General features: G+C 46.3%; 3 non-coding genes and 23 pseudogenes across 3 annotated transcripts; 16 read left to right on the plus strand and 10 right to left on the minus strand.

Moving 5' to 3' along the window:
- Positions 1-19: 19 nt before the first annotated feature.
- LOC148241757 (5S ribosomal RNA) lies at positions 20-137 on the minus strand (annotated as a pseudogene).
- Positions 138-697: 560 nt separating this feature from the next.
- Positions 698-816, minus strand: LOC148241758 (5S ribosomal RNA; annotated as a pseudogene).
- Positions 817-1,021: 205 nt separating this feature from the next.
- Positions 1,022-1,140, minus strand: LOC148241759 (5S ribosomal RNA; annotated as a pseudogene).
- A 201-nt stretch (positions 1,141-1,341) lies between these two features.
- LOC148241760 (5S ribosomal RNA) lies at positions 1,342-1,460 on the minus strand. Its single transcript, XR_015815424.1, has one exon. It is a non-coding gene; the product is annotated as a 5S ribosomal RNA (ribosomal RNA).
- Positions 1,461-1,667: 207 nt separating this feature from the next.
- On the minus strand, positions 1,668-1,786 carry LOC148241761 (5S ribosomal RNA; annotated as a pseudogene).
- A 122-nt stretch (positions 1,787-1,908) lies between these two features.
- Positions 1,909-2,026, minus strand: LOC148241762 (5S ribosomal RNA; annotated as a pseudogene).
- An 858-nt stretch (positions 2,027-2,884) lies between these two features.
- On the minus strand, positions 2,885-3,002 carry LOC148241763 (5S ribosomal RNA; annotated as a pseudogene).
- A 562-nt stretch (positions 3,003-3,564) lies between these two features.
- LOC148241764 (5S ribosomal RNA) lies at positions 3,565-3,683 on the minus strand (annotated as a pseudogene).
- Positions 3,684-3,887: 204 nt separating this feature from the next.
- On the minus strand, positions 3,888-4,006 carry LOC148241765 (5S ribosomal RNA; annotated as a pseudogene).
- A 560-nt stretch (positions 4,007-4,566) lies between these two features.
- LOC148241766 (5S ribosomal RNA) lies at positions 4,567-4,685 on the minus strand (annotated as a pseudogene).
- A 426-nt stretch (positions 4,686-5,111) lies between these two features.
- On the plus strand, positions 5,112-5,228 carry LOC148241767 (5S ribosomal RNA; annotated as a pseudogene).
- A 206-nt stretch (positions 5,229-5,434) lies between these two features.
- Positions 5,435-5,553, plus strand: LOC148241768 (5S ribosomal RNA; annotated as a pseudogene).
- A 209-nt stretch (positions 5,554-5,762) lies between these two features.
- LOC148241769 (5S ribosomal RNA) lies at positions 5,763-5,881 on the plus strand (annotated as a pseudogene).
- A 235-nt stretch (positions 5,882-6,116) lies between these two features.
- Positions 6,117-6,235, plus strand: LOC148241770 (5S ribosomal RNA; annotated as a pseudogene).
- Positions 6,236-6,440: 205 nt separating this feature from the next.
- Positions 6,441-6,559, plus strand: LOC148241771 (5S ribosomal RNA; annotated as a pseudogene).
- Positions 6,560-6,765: 206 nt separating this feature from the next.
- On the plus strand, positions 6,766-6,884 carry LOC148241772 (5S ribosomal RNA; annotated as a pseudogene).
- A 561-nt stretch (positions 6,885-7,445) lies between these two features.
- Positions 7,446-7,564, plus strand: LOC148241773 (5S ribosomal RNA; annotated as a pseudogene).
- Positions 7,565-8,123: 559 nt separating this feature from the next.
- LOC148241774 (5S ribosomal RNA) lies at positions 8,124-8,242 on the plus strand (annotated as a pseudogene).
- Positions 8,243-8,446: 204 nt separating this feature from the next.
- Positions 8,447-8,565, plus strand: LOC148241775 (5S ribosomal RNA). The gene has a single exon (XR_015814590.1). It is a non-coding gene; the product is annotated as a 5S ribosomal RNA (ribosomal RNA).
- Positions 8,566-9,125: 560 nt separating this feature from the next.
- LOC148241776 (5S ribosomal RNA) lies at positions 9,126-9,244 on the plus strand (annotated as a pseudogene).
- Positions 9,245-10,125: 881 nt separating this feature from the next.
- LOC148241777 (5S ribosomal RNA) lies at positions 10,126-10,244 on the plus strand (annotated as a pseudogene).
- Positions 10,245-10,808: 564 nt separating this feature from the next.
- LOC148241778 (5S ribosomal RNA) lies at positions 10,809-10,927 on the plus strand (annotated as a pseudogene).
- A 204-nt stretch (positions 10,928-11,131) lies between these two features.
- Positions 11,132-11,250, plus strand: LOC148241779 (5S ribosomal RNA; annotated as a pseudogene).
- Positions 11,251-12,245: 995 nt separating this feature from the next.
- Positions 12,246-12,364, plus strand: LOC148241780 (5S ribosomal RNA; annotated as a pseudogene).
- Positions 12,365-12,569: 205 nt separating this feature from the next.
- LOC148241781 (5S ribosomal RNA) lies at positions 12,570-12,688 on the plus strand (annotated as a pseudogene).
- Positions 12,689-12,892: 204 nt separating this feature from the next.
- Positions 12,893-13,011, plus strand: LOC148241782 (5S ribosomal RNA). Its single transcript, XR_015815847.1, has one exon. It is a non-coding gene; the product is annotated as a 5S ribosomal RNA (ribosomal RNA).
- Positions 13,012-13,163: the final 152 nt, after the last annotated feature.

Consider the following 13,163-nt stretch of genomic DNA (forward strand, 5'->3'; position numbering starts at 1 on the left):
CGACCCCTCTGAAAAAAAATTATTGCGATACGAGGACTTCCCAAGAGGTCACCCATCCGAGTACTACTCTCGCCCAAGCACACTTAACTGCAGAGTTCTGATGGGATCCAGTGCATTGGTGCTGGTATGATGCCACTTGTTTAATTTTGCGCTTCAAATATATACACTCCTTCTCTTTTCTTCCTGCTCCTATCATTTGTTTCCTTATGCGTGCGCACTGCACCTCCCGTATTCGTTCTAATATCAAGTACAATGCCATGGCGACGTGACTCACATTTGCGAATAAACCTGAGAACCATAATTCAAGTCGCGCGTAACGTCGAAAGAATCATCTGCAAAAAAATGGGTGCAACACGAGGACTTCACAAGAAAATGGGTGAAATATAAGGACTTCGCAGGAGGTAACCCATGCTAGTACTACTCTCGCCCAAGCACCCTTACCTACGGAGTTCTGATAGAATCCGTTGCATTAGTACTGGTATCATCGCACCTGTTTCATTTCGTGCTGAAAATACATACACTCCTTCTCCTTCCCTTCCCTTCACATCAATTGTTTCCTTGTGCGTTCACACTGCACCTCTTCTTCTCGTTCTAATATCAATTAAAATGCCCCTACTTCTCGACTCACATTTGCGTATAAACTAGCAGAACCTAGTTCCAGTCGCGCTTAACGTCGAACGACTCGTCTGAAAAAAAATTGGTGCGACACGAGGACTTCGTAGGAGGTCACCCATCCGAGTACTACTCTCGCTCAAGCACACTTAACTGCGGAGTTCTGATGGGATCTGGTGCATTAGTGTTGGTATGATCGCAACCGTTTAATTTCACGCTGCAAATACATAAACTCCTTCTCCTTTCTTCCCCCTCCCGTCCTTTGTTTCCTTGTGCGTGCGAACTGCACCTACCGTGCTCGTTCTAATATCAAGTAAAATGCTACGGTGTCGTAACTAACATTTGCGAATAAACCTGAGGACCATAATTCAAGTCGCGCGTATCGTTGAAAGAATTATCTGCAAAAAAATGGGTGAAATATAAGGACTTCCCATGAGGTCACCCATCCGAGTACTACTCTCGCCCAAGCACACTTAACTGCAGAGTTCTGATGGGATCCGGTGCATTTGTGCTGGTGTGACCGCACCTGTTTAATTTTGTGCTGAAAATACATACACTCCTTCCCTCCCCCCCTCCCATCATTTGTTTCCTTGTGCGTTCATACTGCACATCTCCTTCTCGTTCTAATATCGATTAAAATGCCCCTGATTCTTGACTCACATTTGCGTATAAACCAGCGGACCATAGTTCCAGTCTCGCGTAACGTAGAACGACCCATCTGAAAAAAAATTGTTGCGATACGAGGACTTCCCAAGAGGTCACCCATCCGAGTACTACTCTCGCCCAAACACACTTAACTGCGGAGTTCTGATGGGACCCGGAGCTTTAGTGCTGGTATGATCGCACCAATTTAATTTTGCGCTGCAAATACATACACTTCTTCTCCTTTCTTCCCCCTCCCGTCATTTGTTTCCTTGTGCGTTCACACTTCACCTCTCATTCTCGTTCTAATATTGATTAAAATGTCCTTGCTTCTTGACTCACATTTGCGTATAAACAAGTGGACCCTAGTTCTAGTCGCGCGTAACGTCGAACGACCCGTCTGAAAAAAAAAATTAGTGCGACACGAGGACTTCCCAGGAGGTCACCCATCCGAGTACTACTCTCGCCCAAGCACACTTAACTGCGGAGTTCTGATGAGATCCGGTGCATTAGTGCTGGTATACTCGCACCCTTTTAATTATGCGCTACAAATACATAAACTCCTTCTCCTTTCTTCCCCCTCCCGTCATTTGTTTCCTTGTGCGTGCGCACTGCACCGCGTAAGGTCGAACGGCACATCTGAAAAAAAGAAAATGGGTGCAACACGAGAACTTCCAGGAGGTAACCAATCATTGTACTACTTTCGCCAAAGCACACTTAACTGCGGAGTTCTGATGGGATCCGGTGCACTTGTGCTGGTGTGATCGCACCCGTTTAATTCCGCGCTGCAAATACATAAACTCCTTCTCCTTTCTTCCCCCTCCCATCATTTGTTTCCTTGTGCGTGCGCACTGCACCTCCCGTGCTCGTTCTAATATCAAGTAAAATGCTACGGTGCCGTGACTCACATTTGCGAATAAACCTGAGGACCATAATTCAAGTCGCGCGTATCGTCGAAAGAATCATCTGCAAAAAAATGTGTGCAACATGAGGACTTCCTAAGAAAATGGGTGTAATATAAGGACTTCGCAGGAGGTCACCCATCCTAGTGCTTCTCTCGCCCAAGCACCCTTAACTTGCGGAGTTCTGATAGAATCCGTTGCATTGGTGCTGGTATGATTGCTCATGTTTCATTCTGTGCTGCAAATACATACACTTTTTCTCCCTCCATCCCCCCTCCCGTCATTTGTTTCCTTGTGCGTGCACTCTGCATCTCTCCTTCTCGTTCTAATATCGATTAAAATGCCCCTGCTTCTTGACTCACATTTGCGTATAAACCAGCGGACTCTAGTTCCAGTCGCGCGTAACGTCGAACAACCCGTCTGAAAAAAAAAATTAGTGCGACACGAGGACTTCCTGGGAGGTCACCCATCCGAGTACTACTCTGATAGAATCCGTTGCATTAGTGCTGGTATGATCGCACCTGTTTCATTTCGTGCTGAAAATACATACACTCCTTATATTTCCCTCCCCCTCCCATCAATTGTTTCCTTGTGCGTTCACACTGAACCTCTCATTCTCGTTCTAATATCGATTAAAATGCCCCTGCTTCTTGACTCACATTTGCGTATAAACCAGCAGAACCTAGTTCCAGTCGCGCGTAACGTCGAACGACCCATTTGAAAAAAAATTGGTGCGACACGAGGACTTCCCAGGAGGTCACCCATCGAGTACTACTCTCACCCAAGCACACTTAACTGCGGAGTTCTAATGGGATCCGGTGCATTAGTGCTAGTATGATCGCACCTGTTTAATTCCGCGCTGCAAATACATAAACTCCTTCTCCTTTCTTCCCCCTCCCGTCATTTGTTTCCTTGTGCGTGCGCACTGCACCTCCCGTGCTCGTTCTAATATCAAGTAAAATGCTACGGTGCCGTGACTCACATTTGTGAATAAACCTGAGGACCATAATTCAAGTCAAGCGTATCGTCGAAAGAATCATCTGCAAAAAAATGGGTGCAACACGAGGACTTCCTAAGAAAATGGGTGAAATATAAGGACTTCGCAGGAGGTCACCCATCCTAGAGCTACTCTCGCCCAAGCACCCTTAACTTGCGGAGTTCTGATAGAATCCGTTGCATTGGTGCTGGTATGATTGCTCATGTTTCATTCTGCGCTGCAAATACATGCACTTTTTCTCCCTCCATCCCCCCTCCCGTCATTTGTTTCCTTGTGCGTGCACTCTGTATCTCTCCTTCTCGTTCTAATATCGATTAAAATGCCCCTGCTTCTTGACTCACATTTGCATATAAACCAGTGGACCCTAGTTCCAGTCGCTCGTAACGTCGAACGACCCGTCTGGAAAAAAAATTAGTGCGACACGAGGACTTCCCAAGAGGTCACCCATCCGAGTAATACTCTCGCCCAAGCACACCTAACTGCGGAGTTCTGATGGGATCCGGGGCTTTAGTGCTGGTATGATCGCACCTGTTTAATTTCGCGCTGCAAATACATACACTCCTTCTCCTTTCTTCCCCCTCCGTCATTTGTTTCCTTGTGCGTTCACACTTCATCTCTCATTCTCGTTCTAATATCGATTAAAATGCCCCTGCTTCTTGACTCACTTTTGCGTATAAACCAGCGGACCCTAGTTCTAGACGTGCGTAACGTCGAACGACCCGTCTGAAAAAAAATTGGTGCGACACAAGGACTTCCCAGTGGGTCAACCATCCGAGTACTAATCTCGCCCAATCACACTTCACTGCGGAGTTCTGATGGGATCTAGTGCATTAGTGCTGGTATGATCGCACCTGTTTAATTTTGCGCTGCAAATACATAAACTCATTCCCCTTTCTTCCCCCTCCCGTCATTTGTTTCCTTGTGCGTGCGCACTGCACCTCCCGTTCTCGTTCTAATATCAAGTAAAATGCTACAGCGTCGTGACTCACATTTGCGAATAAACCTGAGGACCATAATTCAAGTCGCGCGTTACGTCGAAAGAATCATCTGCAAAAAAATGGGTGCAACACGAGGACTTCACAAGAAAATGGATGAAATATAAAGACTTCCCAGGAGGTAACCCATGCTAGTACTACTCTCGCCCAAGCACCCTTACCTACGGAGTTCTGATAGAATCCGTTGCATTAGTGCTGGTATGATCGCACCTGTTTCATTTCGCGCTGCAAATACATACACTCCTTCTCCTTTCTTCCCCCTCCCGTCATTTATTTCCTTGTGCGTTCACACTTCACCTCTCATTCTCGTTCTAATATCGATTTAAATGCCCCTGCTTCATGACTCACATTTGCGTATAAACCAACGGACCCTAGTTCCAGACGCGCGTAACGTCGAACGACCCGTCTGAAAAAAAAATTAGTGCGACACGAGGACTTCACAAGAGGTCACCCATCCGAGTACAAATCTCGCCCAAGCACACTTAACTGCGGAGTTCTGATGGGATCAGGTGCATTAGTGTTGGTATGATCGCAACTGTTTAATTTTGCGCTGCAAATACATAAACTCATTCCCCTTTCTTCCCCCTCCCATCATTTGTTTCCTTGTGCGTGCGCACTGCACCTCTCGTTCTCGTTCAAATATCAAGTAAAATGCCACGGCGCCGTGACTCACATTTGCGAATAAATGTGCGGACCATAATTAAAGTCGCGCGTAACGTCGAACGGCACATTCTTGTGAAGTTCTTGTGTTGCACCCATTTTTTTGTAGATTATTCTTTCGACGTTACGCGCGACTTGAATTATGGTCCTCAAGTTTATTCACAAATGTGAGTCACGGCGCCGTGGCATTTTACTTGATATTAGAACGAGTACGGGAGGTGCAGTGCGCACGCACAAGGAAACAAATGACGGGATGAGGAAGAAAAGAGAAGAAGTGTATGTATTTGAAGCGCAAAATTAAACAAGTGGCATCATACCAGCACTAATGCACTGGATCCCATCAGAACTCCGCAGTTAAGTGTGCTTGGGCGAGAGTAGTACTCGGATGGGTGACCTCTTGGGAAGTCCTCGTATCACAACAATTTTTTTTCAGATGGGTCGTTCGACGTTACGCGCGACTGGAACTATGGTCCGCTGGTTTATACGCAAATTTGAGTCAAGAATCAGGGACATTTTAATCGAAATTAGAACGAGAAGGAGAGGTGTAGTGTGAACGCACAAGGAAACAAATGATGGGAGGGGGAGAGGGAAGAAGGATTGTATGTATTTTCAGCACAAAATTAAACAGGTGCGGTCACACCAGCACAATTGCACCGGATCCCATCAGAACTCCGCAGTTAAGTGTGCTTTGGCGAAAGTAGTACAATGATGGGTTACCTCCTGGGAAGTTCTCGTGTTGCACCCATTTTCTTTTTTTCAGATGTGCCGTTCCACTTTACGCGCGACTTTAATTATGGTCCACAGATTTATTCGCAAATGTGAGTCACGGCGCCGTGGCATTTTACTAGATATTTGAACGAGAACGAGAGGTGCAGTGCGCACGCACAAGGAAATAAATGACGGGAGGGGGAAGAAAGGAGAAGGAGTGTATGTATTTTCAGCACGAAGTGAAACAGGTGCGATCATACCAGCACTAATGCAACGGATTCTATCAGAACTCCGTAACTAAGGGTGCTTGGGCGAGAGTAGTACTAGCATGGGTTACCTCCTGCGAAGTCCTTATATTGCACCCATTTTCTTGTGAAGTCCTCGTGTTGCACCCATTTTTTTGTAGATGATTCTTTCGACGTTACACGCGACTTGAATTATGGTTCTCAGGTTTATTCGCAAATGTGAGTCACGGCGCTGTAGCATTTTACTTGATATTAGAACGAGAACGGGAGGTGTAGTGCGCACGCACAAGGAAACAAATGACGGGAGGGAGAAGAAAGGAGAATGAGTTTATGAATTTGCAGTGCAAAATTAAATAGGTGCGATCATACCAGCACTAATGCACCGGATCCCATCAAAACTCCGCAGTGAAGTCTTCTTGGGCGAGATTAGTACTCGGATGGGTGACCTCCTGGGAAGTCCTCGTGTAGCACCAATTTCTTTTCAAATGGGTCGTTCGACGTTACGCGCGTCTGGAACTAGGGTCCGCTGGTTTATACGCAAATGTGAGTCATGAAGCAGGGGCATTTTAATCGATATTAGAACGAGAATGAGAGGTGAAGTGTGAACGCACAAGGAAACAAATGACGGGAGGGGGAAGAAATGAGAAGGAGTGTATGTATTTGTAGCACGAAATTAAACTGGTGCGATCATACCAGCACTAAAGGTTCGGATCCCATCAGAACTCCGTAGTTAAGTGTGCTTGGGCGAGAGTAGTACTTGGATGGGTCACCACCTGAGAAGCCCTCATGTTGCACCTATTTTTTTTTCGGATGGGTTGTTCGACGTTACGCGCGACTTTAATTATGGTACGCAGATTTATTCGCAAATGTGAGTCACGGCGCTGTGGCATTTTACTTGATATTTGAGCGAGAACGAGAGGTGCAGTGCGCACGCACAAGGAAACAAATGACGGGAGGGGGAAGAAAGGAGAAGGAGTTTATGTATTTGCAGCGCGAAATTAAACAGGTGCAATCATACCAGCACTAATGCACCGGATCCCATCAGAACTCTGCAGTTAAGTGTGCTTGGGCGAGAGTAGTACTCGGATGGGTTACCTCTTTGGAAGTCCTCGTGTCGCACTAATTGTTTTTCAGACGGGTCGTTCGACGTTACGCGTGACAGGAACTAGGGTCCACTGGTTCATACGCAAATGTGAGTCAAGACGCAGGAGCATTTTAATCGATATTAGAACGAAAAAGAGAGATGCAGAGTGCACGCACAAGGAAACAAATGACGGGAGGGGCGATGGAGGGAGAAAAAGTGTATGTATTTGCAATGCAGAATGAAACATGAGCAATCATACCAGCACCAATGCATTAAATTCTATCAGAACTCCGCAAGTTAACGGTGCTTGGGCGAGAGTAGCACTAGGATGGGTGACTTCCTGCGAAATCCTTTTATTTCACCCATTTTCTTAGGAAGTCCTCGTGTTGCTCCCATTTTTTTGCAGATGATTCTTTCGACGATACGCGCGACTTGAATTATGGTCCTCAAGTTTATTCGCAAATGTGAGTCACGACACCGTAGCATTTTACTTGATATTAGAACGAGCACGGGAGGTGCAGTGCGCACGCACAAGGAAACAAATGATGGGAGGGGGAAGAAAGGAGAACGAGTTTATGTATTTGCAGCGTGGAATTAAACGGGTGCGATCATACCAGCACTAATGCACCGGATCCCATCAGAACTCCGCAGTTAAGTGTGCTTGGACGAGAGTAGTACTCGGATGGGTTACCTCCTGGGAAGTCCTCATGTCGCACCAATTTTTTTTCAGACGGGTCGTTCGACGTTACGCGCGACTGGAACTAGGGTCCGCTGGTTTATACGCAAATGTGAGTCAAGAAGCAGGGGCATTTGAATCGATATTAGAACGAGAAGGAGAGGTGCAGTGTGAACGCATAAGGAAACAATTGATGGGAGGGGGAGGGAAGGAGAAGGAGTGTAAGTATTTTCAGCACGAAATGAAACAGGTGCGATCATACTAGCACTAATGCAACAGATTCTATCAGAACTCCGTAGGTAAGGGTGCTTGGGCGAGAGTAGTACTAGCATGGGTTACCTCCTGCGAAGTCCTTATATTTCACCCATTTTCTTGTGAAGTCCTCTTGTCGCACCAATTTTTTTTCAGACGGGTCGTTCGACGTTACGGGCGTCTGGAACTATGGTTCGCTGGTTTATACGCAAATGTGAGTCAAGAAGCAGGGGCATTTTAATCGATATTAGAACGAGAATGAGAGGTGAAGTATGATCGCACAAGGAAACAAATGACGGGAGGGGGAAGAAAGGAGAAGGAGTGTATATATTTGCAGCGCAAAATTAAAAAGGTGCGATCATACCAGCACTAATGCACCGGATCCTATCAGAACTCCGCAGTGAAGTGTGATTGGGCGAGATTAGTACTCGGATGGGTGACCTCCTAGGAAGTCCTCGTGTCGCACCAATTTTTTTTCAGATGCGTCGTTCGACGTTACGCGCGTCTGGAACTAGGGTCCGCTGGTTTATACGCAAATGTGAGTCAAGAAGCAGGGGCATTTTAATCGATATTAGAACGAGAATGAGAGGTGAAGTGTGAACGCACAAGGAAACAAATGACGGGAGGGGGAAGAAAGAGAAGGAGTATATGTATTTGCAGCGTGAAATTAAACAGGTGCGATCATACCAGCACTAAAGCTCCGGATCCCATCAGAACTCCGCAGTTAAGTGTGCTTGGGCGAGGGTAGTTCTCGGATGGGTGACCACTTGTGAAGCCCTCGTGTTGCACCTATTTTTTTTCGGATGGGTTGTTTGACGTTACGCGCTAATGGAATTATAAACTGCTGGTTCATTTGCAAAGGTGAGTCACGGTGCCGGGTCATATTACTTGATATTAGAACGAGAAAGAGAGATGCAGAGTGCACGCACAAGGAAACAAATGACAGGAGGGGGGATGGAAGGAGAAAGAGTGTATGTATTTGCAGTGCAGAATGAAACATGAGGGATCATACCGGCACTAATGCAACGGATTCTATCAGAACTCCGCAGTTAAGGGTGATTGGGCGAGAAAAGTACTCGGATGGGTGACCTCCTGCGAAGTCCTTATATTTCACCCATTTTCTTGGGAGGTCCTCGTGTTGCACCCGTCTTTTTGCAGATGATTCTTTCGACGTTACGCGCGACTTGATTTATTGTTAGCAGGTTTATTCGCAAATGTGAGTCACGGCGCCGTGGCATTTTACTTGATATTAGAACGAGTACGGGAGGTGCAGTGCGCACGCACAAGGAAACAAATGACGGGATGAGGAAGAAAAGAGAAGAAGTGTATGTATTTGAAGCGCAAAATTAAACAAGTGGCATCATACCAGCATTAATGCACTAGATCCCATCAGAACTCCGCAGTTAAGTGTGCTCGGGCGAGGGTAGTTCTCGGATGGGTGACCACTTGGGAAGCCCTCGTGTTGCACCTATTTTTTTTCGGATGGGTTGTTCGACGTTACGCGCTAATGGAATTATAGACTGCTAGTTCATTTGCAAAGGTGAGTCATGGTGCCGGATCATATTACTTGATATTAGAACGAGAAAGAGAGATGCAGAGTGCACGCACAAGGAAACAAATGACGGGAGGGGGGATGGAAGGAGAAAGAGTGTATGTATTTGCAGTGCTGAATGAAACATGTGGGATCATACCAGCACTAATGCAACGGATTCTATCAGAACTCCGCAGTTAAGGGTGATTGGGCGAGAAAAGTACTCGGATGGGTGACCTCCTGCAAAGTCCTTATATTTCACCCATTTTCTTGGGAGGTCCTCGTGTTGCACCCGTCTTTTTGCAGATGATTCTTTCGACGTTACGTGCGACTTGATTTATTGTTAGCAGGTTTATTCGCAAATGTGAGTCACGGCGCCGTGGCATTTTACTTGATATTAGAACGACTACGGGAGGTGCAGTGCGCACGCACAAGGAAACAAATGACGGGATGAGGAAGAAAAGAGAAGGAGTGGATGTAGTTGAAGCGCAAAATTAAACAAGTGGCATCATACCAGCACTAATGCACTGGATCCCATCAGAACTCAGCAGGTAAGTGTGCTTGGGAGAGAATAGTACTCGGATGGGTGACCTCTTGGGAAGTCCTCGTATCGAAACAATTTTTTTTTAGATGGGTCGTTCGACGTTACGCGCGACTGGAACTATGGTCCGCTTGTTTATACGCAAATGTGAGTCAAGAATCAGGGGCATTTAATCGATATTAGAACGAGAAGGAGAGGTGCAGTGTGAACGCACAAGGAAACAAATGATGGGAGGGGGGAGGGAAGAAGGAGTGTATGTATTTTCAGCACGAAATTAAATAGGTGCGGTCACACCAGCACAACTGCATCGGATCCCATCAGAACTCCGTAGTCAAGTGTGCTTTGGCGAAAGTAGTACAATGATGGGTTACCTCCTGGGAAGTTCTCGTGTTGCACCCATTTTATTTTTTTCAGATGTGCCGTTCGATGTTACGCACGACTTTAATTATGGTCCACAGGTTTTTTCGCAAATGTGAGTCACGGCGTCGTGGCATTTTACTTGATATTTGAACGAGAACGAGAGGTGCAGTGCGCACGCAAAAGGAAACAAATGACGGGAGGGGGATGGAGGGAGAAAAAGTGTATGTATTTGCATCGCAGAATGAAACATGAGCAATCATACCAGCACCAATGCAACGGATTCTATCAGAACTCCGCAAGTTAAGGGAGCTTGGGCGAGAGTAGCACTAGGATGGGTGACCTCCTGCGAAGTCCTTATATTTCACCCATTTTCTTAGGAAGTCCTCGTGTTGTACCCATTTTTTTGCAGATGATTCTTTCGACGTTACGCGCGACTTGAATTATGGTCCTCAGGTTTATTCGCAAATGTGAGTCACGGCGTTGTAGCATTTTACTTGATATTAGAACGAGAACGGGAGCTACAGTGCGCACGCACAAGGAAACAAATGACGGGAGGGGGACGAAAAGGGAATGAGTTTATGTATTTGCAGCGCGAAATTAAACAGGTGCAATCATTCCAGCACTAATGCACCGGATCCCATCAGAACTCCGCAGTTAAGTGTGCTTGGGCGAGAGTAGTACTTGGATGGGTGACCTGTTTGGAAGTCCTCGTATCGCACCAATTTTTTTTCAGACGGGTCGTTCGACATTACGCGCGACTGGAATTAGGGTCCGCTGGTTTATACGCAAATGTGAGTCAAGAAGCAGGGGCATTTTAATCGATACTAGAACGAGAATGAGAGGTGAAGTGTGAACGCACAAGGAAACAAATGATCGGAGGGGAAGAAAGGAGAAGGAGTGTATGTATTTGCAGCGCGAAATTAAACAGGTGCGATCATACCATCACTAAAGCTCTTGATCCCATCAAAACTCCGCAGTTAAGTGTGCTTGGGTGAGAGTAGTACTCTGATGGGTGACCACTTGGGAAGCCCTCGTGTTGCACCAATTTTTTTCGGATGGGTTGTTCGACGTTACGCGCGAATGGAATTATAAACCGCTGGTTCATTTGCAAAGGTGAGTCACGGTGCCGAGGCATATTACTTGATATTAGAACGAGAAAGAGAGATGCAGAGTGCACGCACAAGGAAACAAATGACGGGAGGGGGGATGGGAGGAGAAAGAGTGTATGTATTTGCAGTGCAAAATGAAACATGAGGGATCATACCGGCACTAATGTAAAGGATTCTATCAGAACTCCGCAGTTAAGGGTGCTTGGGCGAGAAAAGTACTCGGATGGGTGACCTCTTGCGAAGTCCTTATATTTCACCCATTTTCTTGGGAGGTCCTCGTGTTGCACCCATCTTTTTACAGATGATTCTTTCGACGTTACGCACGACTTGATTTATGGTGACCTCCTGGGAAGTCCTCATGTTGCACCCATTTTTTTTCGGATGGGTCGCTCGACGTTACGCGCGAATGCAATTATAAACCGCTGGTTCATTCGCAAAGGTGAGTCACGATGCTAGGGCATTTTACTTGATATTAGAATGAGAAGGAGAGATGCAGAGTGCACGCACAAGGAAACAAATGACGGGAGGGGGGATGGAGGGAGAAAAAGTGTATGTATTTGCAGCGCAGAATGAAACATGAGCAATCATACGAGCACCAATGCAACGGATTCTATCAGAACTCTGCAAGTTAAGGGTGCTTGGGCGAGAGTAGCACTAGGATAGGTGACCTCATGCGAAGTCCTTATATTTAACCTATTTTCTTAGAAAGTCCTCGTGTTGCACCCATTTTTTTGCAGATGATTCTTTCGACATTACGCGCGACTTGAATTATGGTCCTCATGTTTATTCGCAAATGTGAGTCACGGCACCGTAGCATTTTACTTGATATTAGAACGAGCACGAGAGGTGCAGTGCGCACGCACAAGGAAACAAATGACGGGATGGGGAAGAAAGGAGAAGGAGTTTATGTATTTGCAGCGCGAAATTAAACGGGTGCGATCATACCAGCACTAATGCACCGGATCCCATCAGAACTCTGCAGTTAAGTGTGCTTGGGTGAGTGTAGTACTCGGATGGGTGACCTCCTGGGAAGTCCTCGTGTCGCACCAATTTTTTTTCAGACGGGTCGTTCGAAGTTACGCGCGACTGGAACTAGGGTCCGCTGGTTTATACGCAAATGTGAGTCAAGAAGCAGGGGCATTTTAATCGATATTAGAACGAGAATGAGAGGTGAAGTGTGAACGCACAAGGAAACAAATGACGAGAGGGGGAAGAAAAGAAAAGAAGTTTATGTATTTGTAGCGCGAAACTAAACAGGTGCGATCATACCAGCACTAAAGCCCCGGATCCCATCAGAACTCTGCAGTTAAGTGTGCTTGGGTGAGATTAGTACTCAGATGGATGACCTCTTGGGAAGTCCTCGTGTCGCACCAATTTTTTTTCAGACGGGTCGTTCGACATTACGCGCGTCTGGAACTAGGGTCCACTGGTTTATACACAAATGTGAGTCAAGAATCAGGGGCATTTTAATCGATATTAGAATGAGAATGAGAGCTAAAGTGTGAACGCACAAGGAAACAAATACCGCAGGGGGAAGAAAGGAGAATGAGTGTATGTATTTGCAGCGCGAAATTAAACAGGTGCGATCATACCGGCACCAAAACTCCGGATCCCATCAGAACTCCGCAGTTAAGTGTGCTTGGGCGAGGGTAGTACTCGGATGGGTGACCACTTGGGAAGCCCTCGTGTTGCACCTATTTTTTTTCGGATGGGTTGTTCGACGTTACGCGCGAATGGAATTATAAACCGCTGGTTCATTTGCAAAGGTGAGTCACGGTGCCGGGTCATTTTACTTGATATTAGAATGAGAAAGAGAGATGCAGAGTGCACGCACAAGGAAACAAATGAC

Source organism: Carica papaya, chromosome 8, assembly GCF_054855325.1.
Source record: "Carica papaya isolate Zhongbai chromosome 8, ASM5485532v1, whole genome shotgun sequence".
In the NCBI taxonomy this organism is placed as follows: domain Eukaryota; kingdom Viridiplantae; phylum Streptophyta; class Magnoliopsida; order Brassicales; family Caricaceae; genus Carica; species Carica papaya.